Raw genomic sequence first — 14,075 nt, 5'->3', positions numbered from 1 at the left:
TAGCAATAGCAATAGCAATAGCAATAGCAATAGCAATAGCAATAGTAATAGCAATAGCAATAGCAATAGCAATAGCAATAGCAATAGTAATAGCAATAGTAATAGTTATAGCAATAACAATAGCAATAGTAATAGTAATAGTAATAGTAATAGTAATAGTAATAGTAATAGTAATAGTAATAGTAATAGTAATAGTAATAGTAATAGTAATAGTAATAGTAATAGTAATAGTGATAGTGATAGTGATAGTAATAGTAATAGTAATAGTAATAGTAATAATGATAGTGATAGTGATAGTGATAGTGATAATAATACTAATCCTAATACAATTACTAAAACAGGTACTACTACTTATCATATTTATAATAAAAGCTATTAAGTGCTAAGTAAAACAACATTAAAATTATACCAAATAGCAATTGCTATGTCGGCAAAGACTCTTTAAAGCCAGTAAGAGAGTCCAGATTTGGGCAACTTATGGAAATGTTTTAGGAAAGTGATTCACCGCTCCCGCTGGAAAAAAAAAAATATGGTTAATCGACATGTTACTCACCCACTTTTTTTTTTGCCTGTACAAGCTATAACCGTGCACTCTTTCCGTTGTCCCCATGACTTTGACAATTTATCATGTCGGCCAAGTGAATTTTCCCAACCAATGTATGCTTCGATTTAGCCTGGATTGTTTGTTATAAAGCGTCACAAAAAGTAGGCCTTAAGTCTACTTGCTGAGGCAAATAAATAATAATAATAATAATAATAATAATTTTTTTTTTTTTAATTTAGAGATTTAAAAAGCAAACTTTATTGAGCACTTTTCCATACAAACTTGAATCTTACATGTATCTGGTAAAAAATTCAGAAATTCTGTTGTTCCTTAAGTTTTCGGTAATTATAATAGTAATAATAATATCAAAATAATAATAATAATAATAATTTATTGTCATCATCGTCATATCATATATGTCATGATATCATGGTTACTACAACTAATGCTAATACTACTACTACTATTACTACTACTTTTTTTTTTTTTTTTTTATAAATAAGGTATATACAAGGTAAAAGTAAGTAAAAGAAATAAACTATTAAAACCTATTTCAACAGTGTTTACATAATGGCTCCCTCCTGGGTTTCAACGTCAATATCAATGTTCTTAAAGTCACAAAAGGCTTTCCTTCTAGCTCTTGAACCTCTTAGGCAGATTAGTGCGGATCTTAGTAAAGCGAAGGATGTCCTTGCTCTTATCCAGGAGATTGTTTTAGCATAATGTTCTCCTTTCTTGATGGAGATCAGCTGCGCCAGTCTGGAATGGTATTGCAGGCACTCGTTTCCCATGCCGCCTGTTGACGTGAAAATAAGGGGTGTAAAAGTTCCTTGTTCGATATCCAAAACCCTCCTCGCGTAAAGACGCTTCTTCTCGTTCTCATGATTGCGGTATATCTGTTGGAGCTCTAGGTCCCTATACGAATCAGCATTAGGGTGACAAACCCTCACGTCAAAGAATGCTGATCGTTGGTTCTCCCAGAACCCGCGCGCATGAATATCTAATCTCGCATCTGGAGCTCGATTAGAACCTCTTCCCAGCTGTTCACCCGAGATGTCTTGCAGGACAGGCTCAATCTCAACATCGGTACAAACCATATTCAGGAGTTCGGCTTCTAAGTCCCTCAGCTCATTGTGACGTTGGGTAACGAACCCACCTCTCTTGCATATCATTGCGTGGTCCACTGTAAAAGCATCACCGCGTACACAGGTGGAGGGGATATCATCGACCGGCCAATCGTAGCGCAGTTTGATTGCATCGCGGAACTCTCTCTTATTTAGATTGATAATAATAATAATAATAATAATAATAATAATAATAATAATAATAAAAGTCACTGAAAAACTATCCAAATATAAGGACTTGGAAATCGAAACAAGCCGAATGTGGGGCATGAGAACGGAAACGATACCAGTTATCATTGGAGCACTTGGAGCTATCAAAAAGGGACTAGAAACTTATCTTGGAAGAATTCCCGGCCAAATAAGCATCAGTGAACTACAAAAGATAACCTTGCTAGGTACAGCACGCATTTTGAGGAGGGTGCTATCAAGCTAAAAACTGGCTATCCCTTAGTGCCCCAGGACCATGGTCTGGTCTCGGCCCTAAGGAGTCTAAGCAAACATTGCGTGTGCACGATAATAATAATAATAATAATAATAATAATAATAATAATAATAATGATGATGATGATGATGATAATAATAATAATGTTAGGCTAACTTAATAACAAAAATTCATCGGGTAGAATGCCTGGACATTATTAATTATTCATGACCGGCGAAGCGGCAAATTTGAATGTTTGCGTGTCGTGAAATGCCCTGATTAAGAGAAGAAAGGGTCCAAATTGGCCCAATAGCGTTGATAAAACTTACTGTTCTGGTTTCCAGGAGTTAAAACTTCAACTTTCACGCGCGGCTTTTTGAAGAAGAAGGTTGAATCTTCAATTTAAGCCGTTAAGTAAGTTGATATATGAGGTATAAGGAGTAGCTTTTTGCTCTTGAAAATGGGCAAAAATTGGCCATTTTTTGTATGGGGACCGTTTTCAGAAGCAATTTTCAGACCATCTAAACCGGCCTTCCTAATTTTCACGCACGGCAAATGAAAGATGGCTTTTTACTGAAACAAAACCCGTTTCAAATTTGAAAATCGGTCCACAGGAACCTGTAGCTTTTTGAGTTTGAAAACTTCTTGTTGGAGTTGCATTTGAAAATGGCGCGTCTTCGATGGAAGAGCTATTGTCTTAAGCACACGTCTGTATAACAATGGCTGTCAAAACTAAACAATACCCATTCAAGAAAACCACTTGACTGTAACTGAAATATTCATTACCGCGAATTTCAAAAGTATGCTGTCGGCGCAGCTGATTCATTCGAAAACCTGTTGCTCAATGAACATGGAAAGCGAAATCGTAAGTGATCGGGAGCTCTTTTCAGAGCTCTTCGAAACCCCGATCCATCCCCTGCTGATCAACATACGGATTAGTGCTCCCATACGGATTAGTGAAAATGTACCATATTTGCCATTTTCTAAACTTCTCAGGTTAGAAATGGATGATCCTGAATCACCACCACCACCACCTCCACCGCCTTTAAAGCGACAAAATGCCCTTTGGGGTAAAAAGCTTCTGGAAGCTTTGAACCCCAAAGGACATGTTGACTAACATTTTAGTCGACATTTTCGGGAGGCTTTTCGGCCTCCCTCATGACTAACCAATGAGAATTTTACCTTTGGCCTACTAAAGAAATGCAAAGGCATATAAAGCGCGAGGACAGAGGTAGACAATGTATAGCGTAAGACAATATTTTTTGTAATCCTGCGTAGCAGACGTCTTCTCTTCAAGGAAGAAAGGCGAACGAAAAGCTTGTGATACGCAGACAAAGAGAACAGCACGGGAACCGACCAGCGCGCAGTTGTTTTGCTTAAACGAAAGAACCAATTTTTTTTATTCCTTGCAAAGTTTTAGGGGATTTCAAGGCGAATAAAGTAAGGTAAACATCGCCGATTACTGAAAAACTTCAAAGAGGCCAGCGAGTTATTATGTGACAACAACAGCGTGAAGACTGGTGTCATCAGTCAGATATTTTTGAGAAGCTCGGCTTTCAAGACCAGATCTTTAGCAAAGAAACAATTCTTTTTATTCCTTGCAAAGTTTTAGGGGATTTCAAGGCGAATAAAGTAAGGGAAACATCGCCAATTACTGAAAAATTTCGAAGAGGCGAACGAACAATCTTCGAAGTTTTTGTCACAGAATAATTCGCTCGCGTGAAGATAAGAGTGTTATTCCGTGGATAATTATTCTCCGGAACTTCTTCTGTGATATCCTTTACGTAACGAAATCACACCAAAACCATGCTATACATCTAAAATCTCATTTAGACTATCAGATAGTCTAAACCTGTGCTATTTGGAATGTATGTTTATGTGGTACGAACATGTACGAACGTGTATGTAGGTGGTACGAAAATGGGTGGTACGAAAAGACGTTGGTACGAAAAACCCGGATACATGTAATGGCCTATGGTAAAAATCGGATGCAAATATCCATTACATGTCCAACGCTTGAAATAGCCAGCTAGAAATACGCGATATCGGAAACAATAGAATAAAGAATAACTTTCGAGGCCTTTGTTTCTTAGCCCCGCCTTGACAAGTTAATGAGCTAAGGCAGTATTCCCTTCGGAGGAAAGCGTACGTGATCTTTGACCAATCAGAGCGTCCCTGTTTACGCTTCGCTGCTAATATTACAGACCTATAATTTTTATTCGACTGCAAGTAAATGTCCCGAGAACAATAGGCATTCTACGCGATGGTTTCCCCAATTGAATCTGCCATTCTTTTTTTGGACATTTTTGAAAAACAAGAGCGTTAGAAATAGGGTGCTTTCCATTCGACCAAATATTCCATGTCACGAATGGAACAGTATCAGTTTGCGTCCCAGGTCACGTTCCAAGTTTTGCACGAACGAAAACAAACGGCAGGGTCTTTGCCCTTTTGACCACTTTTACTTGCTTTGGAGTTCCTCTACGACTCTGAAGTCGAAACAACGGTGTATCAGGTGAGGACAACGACATAACTTTAAAATCGAGTACGCCACTTCTTTGAGCGTACGATACTTCTTTATTTTCCTGAAGAGTTCAAGAGTCACTGTCAAATGACGAGGCAAGCTGTTCACTCGCGCGGCAACCTCGTTCCCAGGGTCTCTCATCTTACCGCCCCCTGGAGCGAGCGAAAAGAGACCCTGGTTGGGTCTGGTCACGTGTCTCCCAGAATCTGGGAGATGACAATTAAATTGTTGAAGGGATGGGCGGCCTAGTAGGAATTTTGTCTATACTTAGCCTACGGGAGTTCGGGAAGTGTTGTCACCAAAGTAAACCAAGAACGATATGATGTTCTGCGGCAATGTACGTCGGTAATATTCTGCAAACGCCGAGGAAAACTTATTCATCATCTGATAGCGGAAATCCAAATTGCTGATGGTTGTATGGTTCAGTGAAGGACGTTACATATTGTAAAAATCTCCTCACGAAGGCGAATGGAGAATTACACACCGCAGCCGAGGGTGTGTATGGAAGATGTTTACTCATCTTTACCTCAGAATGAAGTGTAGGTCTTGTTACCGGCGATTAAATAATTTTAGAGAATTCAGGGCCTTTTAAATGATGACTGAAAGGCAAAGTTGCTTCGAAAGGAGCGAAAGGGTGAAAAGATTTATTGGAGTTTCATCGCGCCGTCGGCGCCCCGAACTTTGCCGAGCGCGAAGGACATAAATACAACGAACTCATCGCGGTATGCATTTCGCCGTCGTTGCTGATAAAATGGATTTATCTTCGAACGAAACGAGGCTAGGAAAAGAAAACTATAATTTTTATTGTGTCGTTAATAAATTAGTGTACGTGACGCCAACGGTTCGAGAGAATTGTGCACATTTTCATTTAATTCTCGATCTCTCGACCTTTGCTTCAAGCGTGTTTCTGAGGGGTATTTTTTGTGCCGTGTTATTAGAAGAAATGGAAATTATAAGTAGAGCGGAGTCGTTTGATTATGTTACAGCATATTTTTAGAGGCCGCAGGTCTGCATGGTTTCCGCTGTTAACGGCACGTCGCTTCTCTGAGTTTGACATCTCTGTAATTTGCCATGCCGTGCTTATACTTTGTTTAGGTTCGTTTCTATTGCAAGATATGTTTTAAGGCTCTAAGTATTGGCTCTCCAGGGACAAAGATTAAAATATTCCGTGAACATATTGCTTACTTGCATTCTATATTGTGACGCCGCAGGTGACGCCGGCCCGGCTATTTGATTGGAACTGTTTGCAAGCACAGTGCGTTGCACGAATATCATATTTATCTTTGGTCCAGCTTTTCTTCAGAGACTGCCGTAGCTTTACTTTGAGAAAGCTATACGTTTTCCTAGAGACGCTCTTATGTTTTTTGCATCAATTTGATCGAGTGCATTCAAAGGAGAAACAACAATTACTACGGGACGACGTCTGCAGTTGAAATATGACTGACTTTTCATAAATCCAGTGGGTAAGACGGCAACACTGAAAATCACGACCACTAAATTGCCTCAAGACAGACTTGCTTAACCTTTAGGTAAACGTTGGAACAGATATTATTCGAAATTTCAGCCTGAAAGCTAAGTATTGATAAACGCCGCGGGTAATGTGGCGGTCGCAGCGCGCGACAAAGCTCAACGCGACAAACTGCTGATTACAGAGGACCCCTCCCTGATGTTCTCAATTGTCAAAGTGGCACGTGACCAGACCGAACCAGGGTCTCTCTTCGCTCGCTCCAGGGGGCGGTAAGATGAGAGACCCTGGGAACGAGGTTGCTCGCGCGGTCCACGTAGCTTACAGGTATTTTCGTACTACTTACTAACACTTGTTTGGCCAATCCACTGCCATAATGTTGAAGTAAGAGATTTAAGTCGTTTGTCAGATAGAAAACTCGAAGATCAGAGCCATGTCCGGGCTCGAAGAAACTGGACCCGAGCAGTTATGGTCGGATGGAACGGAATTGTCCAGTTATTCCGATTCTCCGGAATTTCATGCCAACCTTGCGAGGTACACTTAAAATTTCAGAATGAAATTCCGAAAATGTCTGTTCCATTTGCTCCCCACCGGGAAATTTCCGGAATATTTGGTCGAATGGAAACTGTTTTCGTACACATGTTTCTATTCTCGACCCAGTTTTCCTCCGACCTAATCCAAAATGGCGGAGTAAATTAAACGGTGAAGGACGATTTGCCATTTTAGCCTGTCCTCGTGGATCTATGTACCAATGGAATTTATACTAGCGTAAGGGGCTTTTTACCATGGAGACCATATCTGCACGTCACAAAGACAGTATACGCCGAATTTGTGAACTTATATTGACCATCAACGAGGAATACATTTGTAATCCTGAATGAAGTTTACCTGCGATAGAGCCGAACTTCCTTGTAAGAATTACTTGCAAGCAACTCATCAGCATTAGGAAGCATCCTCATTACATCGGACTATTATGAATTCATCTGTTACCAAACTCGCAAAGAACAGATCATCAGGAAAAATGTTTTGACCGTAGAATGGTTTCACTCGCATGAATTTCAGGAGTATTCCAAAACCTTTGCATCACCTTGGAGACATTTCCCTGCAAGTCATAGACTTTTTAGGTTTTAGGTAAGCATTAATATGTTAATAAGACAGACACATGCATTTAACTTAGCACACCAACTGCATTTATTGTATGCATATCTGTTTTAAGTCGAATAAAGTGGTTGTATGAGTACTAATTTTCTTGTTCTAAGGCAAATTAAAAGTCACAAGGAGTGTTTTCTCCAAAATTCATTGCTTATCTCAGATTTATAAGAGAGATTAGAACCTAAGAAACCACACTAGAACATTTAAATAGAAATTAAGCCAGGTGGCTGTCAAAGTATTGCTTTTTGCAATATGTTAATTTCCTGATGGTGTGCTACAAAATAGGCCTTGAGTGTATCCAAAAATTTCATGGGCCAATTTTTTCTCAATTGGTTTTCATTATACTTGCATTGAAGTAACTCCTGATATAAGTATCAATTTTAGCTAATGAGGCACTAAAGAAATATGACCTTCTAAAATTAGGTGATTTGGGATGGTGGTTTTCTCTTCAAAAATTGGCCAAAACTTGTGCCAGGCCTCACTCTGCCAAAACCCTCTATGCCAAATCAGCATACATGAACTGAAAGACCCATTGCAACAGAAACACACCATACCATTAATTACTGAAAGGGTTCTATTTATTTGTTCTTATGACGGTCCAAACTTACCCCTTGAAAAGCAGGATTTTTCATGTTCCGGAGGCCTCAAATTGGGACACCCCCCCCCCCCCTGAAACTTTTGAACTAAAAGTCAGACTACAAAGCCAACTTGGCCTTTGGAATATCTCACTTAGGCCAACTTCTGGAACAAGTTTCATCAAAATCGGCCGACCCACATTTGCAACCTGTGGAACACTTTCTCAGACATTGACGCTTAAATAAATTAATGACATCAACATTTTGCTTATTGGTTTTGTTAAATTTGAGACAAAGCAATGGTTTGTTACCTTAAAGTAATTTCAAGACCAATTATGTGTTTGGTTTAGTCTCGCTCGACTGCTGACTGAGACTGCTCGTGTATTTTTTCCGAGTCATTTTCTAGAAAAGAAACGACCTTTTCTTTTTACTTCTAGACTCTCGCACCTGTTCAATGCCTCGACAAGGCTTTTTTTGTACCTATCTTTCGACCCCCCGTCATGTAAAAGAGTTTCTCAATTCTCAAACCTTTTCCGCCATTTCAAACACAGGGGAAAAAAATCTTTGAAATGATGACGTCAATCGTGCGTCTATCCTCTAATAGATCATAGAGGAGAATCAATCAAAAAGCGAGAATAACTTGGGTTATTATATAAAGTGTGATAGCCGGCTCTATAATGCTTAGCTTAATGTATTAATAGTGCTTAATATACGAGTTTAGTATCTACAGTTTAAACCGGACGCGCTTCATCGCTTGGACGTGAGATACCTCTAAAGGTGCTTTAAAGGTATACGGTAATTTAATGAACACGACAATGGCATAATGCATTTGTTACCAGCCTTGTCCAAAATAAGTGAATGCAAGGACCCAATTCTGTGTTTTCTGTGGAACGTGAACCCCGACGACGGAGGTCTCCGACGATGACGATTATTGACATTGCTATCGAGCCGACGAAAGATCTAATATCGACAGACACACACTGATTATATTTAGAGATGTGAAATTAGTTTTTCAGTCGGAAACAGAAAATTAAAAACCGTAAAAATGCCTTTGATGTGGAGGTTTAGACCATTTTAAAGCGATATCAGCGAGTTTTAGAGCTAGAGTTAGTTTGACCGTTTTTCTCTCTACATAATATGTACGTAAGGGGGCGTCACATAAACTTGTTGTGTGCTCGAAACTCTGCTTGATTATTCTTGTTGCCTGATGGGATTCCCCGAACATTTCCAAATTCGTTCGGCCGCTTAGCCATCCACTTGAAGGAGAAACGTGAAAGGTTAGTTTTTACCTCATGGTATGTACATCATACCATGAGGTATAGTGATGGTTGGATTGGTCACTCCATTCCCGTTAGACAATTAATTTCTGCATTAAATCCGCATTAAACATGAATTAAACACGTTTCCCCTGTCTCCCATACTAGGTTTGGTTTTGTCCACAAAGTCGTGTCATTATTTTATGTTCATATATGTGGGGGGAGGGGGTGGGACAAAGGCGGTAGTACATGTTTACAAAATGGCGTCTGTTGTGTCGAGCCCGACGCAAAAATTGTCAAGGCGAGTTTTCCTTCCTTTCGTTCCATCTTTAATCAAAATACACTTTTGAAGACCTCACAAAGGAACAGGAAATGTGCTCAAGAAAGCTCGAGTGGAAATAAATGGGTTTAAAGTCTTAAAAGCTGCGATGTCTCTAAGATACATTTGGACGACGAGGAATAGAATGCACAAAACCAACTATTCGGAATGAATGCTTTACGGTCTGAGGAAAAAGGTAAGCTGCCCTCCTTCAACTGTATTGCATTTTGAATTTTCTAAAAATACTCGCAGAACGTATGATTTAAAGTTAAATGCGCTTTTAATATTTCGCAATTCGCAAGGAAGCTGTTCGGAAAATGACACATGACAAAGGACATCGATGAAGCTTTCGTCAAGTTCCCCTCTCGCTGGGACTTAAATGCCACCACTGTGATAGGCTATGGAGATTGAACACAACTGCCAAACAAACGCTAATGCCAAACAATATACGCCAAATAACAAATACCATAACAAATACAAAATATCAAACAACAAACAAATGCCAAACAGATGATCTGTTACCTGAATACCTACACCAAGGTCGGGAGCAAATGATTATCGAAGGTAATCCTACAATACCCGAGCAGTTTGAAAATCAAAATAAAATACCAGTTCAGTTGTCAAGTAATTGTCAGTACAGAAATGCAGATAAAAATGTGAATGTACGGAATTCTAGAGCTACCATTATCTCCCATCCTCAGTTTAGAATGACGAGTGAGAGAGAACCCTCCAGAATTTCTTACAAAATGTTACCAGACTTTCTAATGGCCAAAAAAAAAAAAAATGTCGGTGAAATTATACATAAAGAAATTAATGTCACGAAATCCTCCAAGCTGAAGGCTATGTTGTGTGGATACCATCGTTGTCGTTTCGTAGAAAGATATAGAATTCAAAATTCATGATTTTCTCAAAGAAGTATTTCATTGGACAAAGTTTAAGCGTGTGTATTTTTTGAACAAGGACTCCAAAGCATAAAAACTTGCCTGTGTTTTGTATGATAGCTGAAGGTAATATTTTCAGAAAATTAAGGCAGCTCCAAATGAAAACGTATCATTTTTTGAGCAGAATCATATCATTGAGTAGAGATGTGGAGTCAAATCCTGGTCCAGCAAATGAGTGTTGCAAATCAGTACCTTTTACATCACCCACAAATTCTGTCCGTTTATTAAAATTCAGATTGTTTCAGCTAGGCAGAACTGCACTTGATGTTGGAGGAGGTGGTGATTGCTTTTTTAGGGCTCTATCACATCAACTCTATGAAAATCCTAATAGTCATTTCTATGTGTGCAGTGTTGGCATTCAGTATTTAGTGAACCACCCCGAACAATTTATAGAAAGTAAAACTGAGCATTCTTGACAAGGTTATTTGGAAAGAATGTCATGTCAAGGAACATGGGCTGATGCTATCATAATTCAAGCTGTTGCCAATTGTCTTTATTTATCAATTCATATTGCTAAATCAAATCCAACTTTTTCTCCAGTTACTGTTGTTGAACCAGTGAATGTTACAAATGCCCTAAACATTTACACTGGACACCTAGATGAATTTCATTATGTTTCCATAGTAGAAAACAGAACAATGGAGATAAGAAACAACAGCAAACAAACAAAAAATGCAGAAGAAAACAAACGAGTTGATGACGGTGAAAAACGTAAAGCTTACAGAAGAAAATACATGAGAGAATACAAGAAAGACAGAAGAGCTGATGATAACTTTAGAATAAATGAGAATCAAACACGAGTACAAGGCTGCAACATTAATAGCAAAACATCTAGGAACAAGAAACACCAGGCTGCTAAAAGAAGAAAATTGAACCCAGAACATGTCAGAGAAACTGAGCAGCGCTCCTTCAGAAAACGAAAAGTAGAGAACCCGCAGCACTAAGGCAAATAACCAAACAGTCGGTAAGAAAAAGACAAAAGGCTGAGGCTCTGGCAAGTGTACCGCAACTAACATGCAGCAGTCATGAGTTGCAGCCGCAGGAAAACAAATGCGATGCAATTTCTATGATAAATTTGTTTTACAAAAAAATTTGCATGTGGCCCAGAATATGTATGCACTCGTTGTGACCAATAATGTGGTTCAAGTGCCCTGTAGTGAAATGTGATCCAAACAAATATAGGGCACGTTCACTAGACACTGTTGAGTCCTGTCTTACTGGTTTTAAAAGTGTCAATGACACTGAATGGATCTCCATGACTTCCAAAAAAAAAAAAGTCTAAAAAAAGTCTAAAACAGCAGTTGTCTAACTTGCAATCAAAAAAGGTCTAAAGCAAGGCAGGTTACCCAGCTGTTCTAAAGCCAATAAGATTGGTTTTCCTTATAAGCCTAATGTATTGAATTTCACATCACCAGAAGAGCGACTAATATCACCTCGTACTGACCTTTTATGTAAATCCGTGAACTACCTAGGGGTGGTCAATTGTCTATTCATGGAAACATTGTCAATATGCCAAGTGATGTAAATTCAACTGTTCATTGTCTCCCAGGGCCAATAGGTGAATCACAGACCATTCCAATAAAACTTAAAAGGCGACTTGGTTACAAGCATCACTATCAGTTTCAGAATGTCAGACCTAAGAAAGTATTAGATGCAGCCAAATATCTTGTAGACACTAGTGAATTATTTAAAACTGAAGGCATAAAAGTGCAAAATTCATGGGTAGATGGCATAACTTCACAATCGAGCACCCATGAAGAGTGGGGTGAGTTTGTTCAAAACCCTAACACATTCAGTGCTGATGTGCAAACTAATGAAATTGTCACAAATCGTCAAAACAATATTTGCACTGCTGATGTTCATAATCCAGACAGAGAAAAAGACACTGAAGGATTATGTTTCCTGTCAAAATGTTATTTATATTAGATGAAGATCTTATTTCTATAAACATGCTCAACTAATGGCTGCTTATTAACATGATACACTTTTCAACTAAAACACCTTACAAATAGAACACTTCTTAGTTCCAAAAGAGGCAAAGGACAGCACTTCATAAAATAATTACCACATACCATGAGGTAGCTCGAAGGAGCCTTTGATTATCGACAAAATGACAGCTCTATAATTTTGTGGGGAACTCGATCTTGTAAGCGTTGAGGGCTTGCCACATTGACGTTTTCTAACAGAGGGTAATCATTTCTTGCGTATCCTTTACCGATTCTTTAATGATAATATATTATAGATCATTATAATTATAATTATTATTTTGGAAGTCTCGGGTTTCCCTAAAAGCGCAACTTATCCCAAGTCAACTTACCAGCACCGGCGTTACCACAATAGCCAAGATTGTAAGGTACCCTCTGTAACTGATAGACGTAATAAGAACTGCAGTTCTTCACTTTAATTATGTAGCTCCACCTACAGCAGCTTCTTCGTCCACTAAAACAAACTCTGCGTGTCACCACACCTTCGGCGAAGGTTGGGTGTGTACAATTAAGCCAACCAGCATGTTTAGTTCCGCAGCGCCACATAAGAACACACCTATGTGGCAGCCGATCCCCGGCAGCTCCTTGAAAACGGTACCAAACAGTTTCCATACTCCATTTCCATTTCGAATGCGGTTGTGATGTGTTTCCTTGAGCGCGGTCTGCTTCACTTACATTTTTATATTTTTTACAGCCATCCACTTGAAGTCGAAAAATAAAAGGCTAGTTATACTGTTTAAAATATATTGACTTCCTTATAATTATGGGGTATCTTATTTAAGCGGTTCTCGGCAAGCTAACCTTTCCCAAGAGAGTTGATTATTTCTTGCAACATCTTTATTTATTTTTTCAATGATCAAATGTTGTACATCATCATAGCGGAGCTCCTGCGCGTCGATGGCGAGCGAGCGGAACCCCATACCAGTTAGAAAGTTTGGTAAACCCTCGATCTAAAGAAAAAAAATGATTGTCACGTCACTGTACGTACATACATCCTTACGTACGTTCGTACGCCTATACCTTGAAAAATAAGAGAGTAGCACCAGTCGAGCCTCCGGTTAGGATCACCTCTTGTACGCGACCACCTCTCCTCGGCGACCAGTTTTCCAAAATACCAAAAGTTTTCCAGTCAAATCACTACATTGGGAACCTCTTGTAAGCGACCACCTCTCGTAAGCGACCCCGAGCACATTTAGAGCTAAAAGTTTGAAATTTTATTTTTATTTGTTTGCAACCTCCCGTAAGCGACCACTTGACAGATAATAGAGAGGAAATTAGATAATAAGGTGTTGTAACTTTCTCGTATCCCCGAGTAGCACAAGAGACGAAAATTTCTCAATGGAAGAACCGGATTTTTTTCTCGAAATTGACTGTTACATGAATAAAACATTGCATGGGCATTGGCGCAAGGGGTAAGTCTCTGCAGTTACCACATTTTAATGAGGAAAAATTTCGATTCAATGTGGTCGCAGCTCTTGTAAGCGACCACCTCTCCTAAGCGACCACCTAGGCTTGACATTTCAGGTGGTCGCTTACGGGACGTTCAACTGTAGCTACTTTTTTTCCCAATAGGGCACGGTAACGAATCCTACAATCCGATGGGTTCTTAGCGCGGTCCGGATTTTCCTTTCTCTGACCACGGTCACGGTAACGGCTGGAAACAGCGCGGGTGAAATTGTCGTGTTGGTCAATTTTCGTGAGTTAACCGGCGGTAATCGTCAAACTGTGCCCTTTATACACTTCCATCGACGATTAATCAACGCAAGTTTACC

The 14,075-nt window shown here is 39.3% G+C and overlaps 1 long non-coding RNA gene and 1 pseudogene across 1 annotated transcript in view; both read left to right on the top strand.

The window, feature by feature from the left end:
* The window catches only part of LOC149114133 (uncharacterized), a 477,513-nt gene that overhangs the window by 368,540 nt on the left and 94,898 nt on the right, over window positions 1-14,075 (top strand). The window lies entirely within an intron of this gene.
* On the top strand, window positions 9,299-11,624 carry LOC149114139 (uncharacterized; annotated as a pseudogene).

Source organism: Orbicella faveolata, unplaced genomic scaffold, assembly GCF_042242905.1.
Source record: "Orbicella faveolata isolate gen_17 unplaced genomic scaffold, um_ofav_v1 contig_14, whole genome shotgun sequence".
Lineage (NCBI taxonomy): Eukaryota > Metazoa > Cnidaria > Anthozoa > Scleractinia > Merulinidae > Orbicella > Orbicella faveolata.
The sequence above is the reverse complement of the archived record's forward strand: the minus strand, read 5'-3'. Positions and strand labels throughout refer to the sequence as shown.